This window comes from Marmota marmota, unplaced genomic scaffold (assembly GCF_001458135.2).
Source record: "Marmota marmota marmota unplaced genomic scaffold, marMar, whole genome shotgun sequence".
Lineage (NCBI taxonomy): Eukaryota > Metazoa > Chordata > Mammalia > Rodentia > Sciuridae > Marmota > Marmota marmota.
The window spans coordinates 4106877-4112644 of record NW_025999895.1 but is presented as its reverse complement, the minus strand read 5'-3'; the positions used below and the strand labels follow the sequence as shown (position 1 = coordinate 4112644).

The window sequence follows — 5768 nt, the reverse complement described above, 5'->3', positions numbered from 1 at the left end:
GGTGTTGGGGGACTCTTCTTTTCTGAACTTTTCGGGAATCTGGATGGCAGCCTCTGGATGGGGTCGGCCTGGTGGGGGCCGGGTCTTGGGTGCGCTTTGTGGGGTGCAGCTGCTGCTTGGATTCCCTGCTCCCTGGGAGAGGGGAGGCGTGGGGGGCATTCCTGTCCAGCCCCAGCTGGAGATGGGGGGGCAGTGGAAAACTGAGAGGCAAAGTAGATCCCTGGCACAGGAAGTCAGGGCTCCTCCGTGGCCTGCGTGACTTTGAGGAAGTGCTTGGGGATGGCTTGCAGGTTGCAGCCTGTTCTGACCCAAGATTGATGTCTCAATCGTCAGCGGCTCCCCAGGAGGAGGAGGGGCCCCAGAGGAGGAGGCAGAACTGAAAGGGAGCCCTCCAGGGGGTGGGGCCACGCCTTGGACTTGGTCCAAATGTGACTTTGTGCACTGGGCCAGTGAAACTGTCTTGGCGGAATTGCAGGCTCCTGTGACAATGGAAGAGAGGGTTGGTGGGAAGAGCAGGGGGCGGCCAGACTGGCAGTGGGAGTGGGGAAAGTGGGGCGCCTTGGGCCCCTGAACAAAGGAAGAGTTGTGTGGGGGCAGACCCTCCCGGTCCTGCAGAGGGCATGGGGCCACTGGGGGCCTGGGCCTTCCCACACTGCCACTCCTGCTCCTGAGAAGGAGAACCCGCTCACGAAAACACAACTGGGCGCAGCCTCCTGCACTGACAGGCCCGGCCCTCTCTGAGCTTTTGTGTTGGATTTCCACACCAGTCTCAGGTGGGAGGGCAGAGGCTCGGGTTTCTGGCTTGCCGGCTCCAGGGAGACACCTCCCGCCCCGACAAAGTGAGAAGTGTGGTTCCCAGTGGAGCTACTTACCACGTTAGGTGAGCCGCGTGTGAGCCGTGCGCGCTTTTACCATCCGGCCCCTGATCCCGGCCTGTGCAAATTCGCAAAATTCGCTCATTTAGATTCAGTGTTTCCATCTTTAGAAAAGAACAGGAAGTCTCTGGTGACATTTACGAGGAGCTTGGGGTGGCTTGGGTCGTTCATGGGGACGCAGCTCAGTGACAAGCGGAGCTGAGAACATGAGAACAGACCCCAGTTCCAGAGCCCTCCGGAGAGAGGCAGTCCCACCTCTGCCCAACCCAGGCGCCAGCCTCCGAGGCCCAGGGATGCAGCCCAGCTGGCGGGAGCCCAGCCTTTCCCTCTCCACTGCGCTTCTTGGACTTCTTCTCTGGCCTTTGACCTCTCGTCATTTCATGTTCCTGTCCTTCTCCAGCCGGGGACGCAAGACTACTTTGTGTGTGTGGATAAAACTTCATCAAGTGCTGAAGCTTAATCCAGGGATAGATAACCCGAGTCAATCCTAAATTCCCCTTAGGCCAAGTTGGTTTTTAAATTGGTGGCTCATTCACAGACCCAGGGTGCCTTGAGGGCCCCTCTGAGTCGCCCAGATATCCCTGTGTGTATGTGTGTGTGTGTGTGTGTCCTTTGTCCATTCCCTGAAGGGTCCTTTCCCTCCATCAGCTTCTGTAAGGTTGGTGACACACAGGTCCAGCACCTCTGTGACCACCTTACCTGGAAGGGACTTGCATCATCTGGAAGCCTTGGCTGATAGATGATCTTCAAGTGCATGAACTTCAGGGGCCTGGGGATGGAGCTCGGTGCCAGAGCCCTGCGCGCCGGTGTGAGGCCAGGGGTTCTGTCCCCAGCCCCTCAGAAGAACCAACACACAACCCGCCTGCGAGTCAATGACCGTGGTGCCATGCACCGCCTCTGTTTTCATTCAGCCTGATCTCCAGTCTCTCGTCTTGGGCTGGGTGTTCAGTGTCCCCCGTGCCTGGTCCTCGAGTGCAGAGGTGGAGCCTTATGGAAGTGATTGGATCCTGAGGGGTCTGCCTCACCAAGGGATCGACCCATTGATGGAGTCACAGTTTAATGGCAACCTGGGAGGTGGTGGAAACGGCAGGAGGTGGGGCCTAGCAGGGGCGTGTCCTACCTTAGCCCCTCCCTCTCTGCTCTGCCACACCCACCCTACCCTGAGACTCTGCCTCCTCTGGGGCCCAGAGCAAAGGAACTGGCTGACCTTGGACCGACACTGAGCCCAAACGAGTCTTCCACCCATTTAGTTGTGGCTCTTGGGTATTTGGTCACGGCGATAGAGAGCCACTGACATCTAACGCCATCTTTTGGTTTATTATTAGGAAGGAAGGAAGCGACAGATATTTACGAAACACTTAAGTTTGTGGTCCTGTCCCACTGGGGCCCGGGATCGTTTTCTCCCGTTATTGTTTACAGCTGTGGGTTTACCACCTCCTCCCAGGGCAGTTCCTTCCAGGTCTGCCGCCTGGCGCAGGCCTGGTGTCTAGCCCCACAGCTCTCCCTGTCTCTCCTTCACCTCTTTCCTGAACTGGTTCCTGCCGGCTCCTCCCTCCACCCACTCTCATACCAGAAGAGGGAGTCATCTGAGTTGGGCCTTTGGATTTGGTCAGGCCGACCTGGGGTGAGCTCCTGGAGGTGCAGTTTCCAGACGAGGATGGGCATTTTGCTGTCTACTTGGGGTGTAGGTCCCTGGGAGCTTTGACAGGGCACCGGGGCTGCTTGGCCTCCTGTTTGGGGGCCCAGAACCTCTGGTGCACCAGGGTCTGCCCTCATCAGGCTGGGAGAGCTTGGGAGCACTGGCCAGCCCTTGGCGCTCAGGTGCCTTTTCTTAGAGGTCATGGAAATCCAGGTGGGCAGAGCCAGGTGGGCAGGGTCTCCTGGCAGCCCTGTGCTACTGGGCCCAGCCTGCGAGACCCGGAGCCTGTGGCCACAGTACAGAGCCCCGGGCCCCTGGACCACCCCACTGAGACACAGGGAGGGCTACTTCAGTCCTTCCTCCCTACCCAAGGACCTGGCCTGCGGGGCTGCTTGCCCCTTCCGATCCTGGCTCCGCTCCCCACTATCCGTGCAGCCCCAGGCAGTGACAAAGCCTCATCAGCCTCAGTGTCCTGTCTGTGAGGGGATAGATAAGCGCCCACTCCCAGGGTGCTGGTGCCGACCCCCAAGCTCAGGAGGGCGCAGGGGTGTGGGGAGATGCCCACGGCTGAGCCTGGACCTGGGGACTTGGCAGGCACCGGGGAGGTGAGAGAAGAGGGAGCAGCAGCTCTGGTCACCATTCCTGTGCCCAGGTCATGGCCACCTTTAAGAAGTCCCTCTGCAGGGGACCGGGGTCATCTCATGTTTATGGGGTGTGACATTCTTTCTGCAGTGTCCGCAGGGCTCACTGCAGGCCAGGCAGCTGCAGGCAGGACGATGTCCCTGGCAGCCTTGCCCACAGTCCCTGGGGGTGAGCTCCGGGAGGCGGTGGCCTCTCCTGTGTGCCCCGCTGCTGACAGAGAGGGCCAGCCTGCTGGAGGCCTGGCAGGTGAGTGAGAGGCTGTCCCTGGGTTCAGTGTCCCCACTGCCCTGACATTTGGTGGGCCCTGCAGGTGTCCGGGGCAGGCTGGCTTTGTGTTCTGCTGCCCTCCGCAGGCAGTTATTGAGCACGGTGTGGGGGGTGTCTGGGGGGAGACTCCCGGGTTTGCAGGGGTTGCATGCCTGGGCGTGAGACAGGGCAGAGGCGTCACCCTGGTTGTCACCCTGCAGCTTCTAGGTGTTTCTTGGAGCCGAGGCCATTGCCCGACAGAGCTGCCTCTGCGTTTGGCCCCTGGGGCTGTGTGGACAGGAGGCTTGTGTGGACTCCCTTGGGATTCAGAGCAGCCAGACCAGCAGGGGCGGGAGGGCGGCCCCTGGTGCTGGTTCCCAGGTCTGGCCTGCAAGCCTGCTGGCGTGAGGTGCGAGACCCCCCGAAGGCCTTGAGTTTCCTGCCCCTGGGCACCTCTGCCAGGCGTGTGGCCCACAGCCCTCCCCACTACCGGGGTGACTCGATTCTGCCGTCCTTGGTGGGCGCTGGGGTGGGGGGCAGGTGGGACTGGCCTGGGCTCCACTGATGGCAGCCGCCCTTCTCTTCAAGACTCTGGGGAAAAGACCGAGCAGCAGGTGCCCGGGGAGGGAGGGAGCGGCAGGTGGGCCCGAGAGCAGAACGGGAACCTACAGAGAGACCCTGTCAAAGTCTGCACCGGCTCCTCTGGCTGGTCACCACCCGAGACGCCCTTGCTGGGAGGTGACAGGCTGCTTGCCGGGATGGGGCTTGGCAACACGTCGGGCCTGAGTGTCGGCACGTGAGCCTCAGCTGTCCTCTGCCCCGTCAGCTGGCTGGTGTGGTCCAGCTCCACTAGAGATGCCTCCTGCCCCTCCACCACCCCTCAGGTGCAGGTGCCAGGCGTTTATTCTCAGCCTCGTGCAGCCATCACCTCTATCTACTTCTGGAATTTTCTCACCTCATATTCCATACTCAGTAAGTACCTCCCTCCCCCCAGCCGCTGGCAACGTGAATCTGCTTTCCGTCTCTCGAGTCACCCGTGGGGGATGATTCGTCTGCATGGAGGCACGAGCCATGCAGCTTGGTTGTTTCCACCAAGAGTGGTGTTTCCGGGGCTCACCCAGGTGTGGCACCGGCCAGTGCTTTCTTCCTCTCTGTGGCTGGTGAAGATCCATTGCAGGGATTTGCCACATTTCATTGATCCATGGAGGGGCGCTCACCCACTGAGCCGCACCCCAGCCCTTTTATTTTTGCTGTGAAACAGGGTCTTGCTAAGTTGCTGAGGCTGGCCTCAAACTTGTGATCCTCTGTCTCAGCCTCCAGAGTTGCTGGGATCACAGGCGTGTGTCACGGTGCTGGGCTAGATGTTTCTTGGGTAGTTGCTTTGTGCTCCTCTCTGGACTGGGGGTGGAGGATACCCCTGAATGAGCCACAGCCTTGGGCTTCCAGGAGCTTGGAGATGACGGGTATTGGGAAACGTGCAGCCTGCTCCCCAGGCATAGGGTCGCGGTCTGTTTGGGGACTGGGTATCCAGCATGCATCACGGAGGGAATGTGAGCTTTCAGGGTGAGAGTCAGTCCAGGCCTCTTTGGTCTGACCATTTCCAGTGGTGTTTGGGGGGTGGGGCACGCCTCCCCAGTTTGTAAAAGGGGGCTGGGCTAGGATTTGGCGCTGGCCACTAGTTGTCATGAGAGGCATGTAGCTATTTAAATTAGTTAAATTAAAAAGCAGTTCCTTGTCGGACCTGCCATTTGCAGGGCTAGAAGTCACGTGTGAATACACTGTGGCAGAGCCTCAAAAATTAAAAATAGAGCTGCCGTGGGAACCAGCAGCTCTACCCCACTGCCGGGCGCGGGCCCAGGAGAGTCGGAGCAGCGTGCCCAAGAGCCGTATGCCACAGCGTGGTGCCCAGTGGCAGCTCTGATGGCCACATGGAATGCGGTCTGTACATATGAGGAACATCATGTGGCCTCAGAAAGGAAGGGGATTTCTGCATGTGCTGCAGCGTGGGTGCACATTGAGGGTGTTGTGCAGTGACACATGCCCATCTCAAAGGACACAAAGTACTGTGCGATTTCCACTTACCCAGGCTCCGTAGAGCTGTCACATTTGTAGAGACAGAGAGAGGGGTGGGGGTCCAGGGGCTGCGGGAGCGGGGAGCCGTTGTGTCATGGACACAGGGTCTTGTTGAGGTTAGTTGCACTCGACACTGGTTAGGATGGCAGACTTCCCCCTTCTAAGTCGTGGCTCCGCGTTGCCTGGTGTTGTACCAGGTGGGTCCAGAGTGGTGGTGAGCACAGGCCATGGGTGGGTGGACTCTCTGCCCCCCCCCCCCCCAGTCCCCAGCCCCTGCCTCCCATCGGCCATCC

The 5768-nt window shown here is 59.9% G+C and overlaps 1 protein-coding gene across 14 annotated transcripts in view; it reads left to right on the top strand.

Moving 5' to 3' along the window:
- Positions 1–5768, top strand: part of Septin9 (septin 9) — a 140038-nt gene that overhangs the window by 123448 nt on the left and 10822 nt on the right. The window contains exon 2 of one of the 14 annotated variants that reach the window (XM_015504132.2): positions 3050–3053. The exons of the other annotated variants lie outside the window; for them this stretch is intronic. The gene's annotated coding sequence lies outside the window, so the exon portion shown is untranslated. The remainder of the gene's footprint in view (positions 1–3049; positions 3054–5768) is intronic. 14 annotated transcript variants of the gene reach the window in all.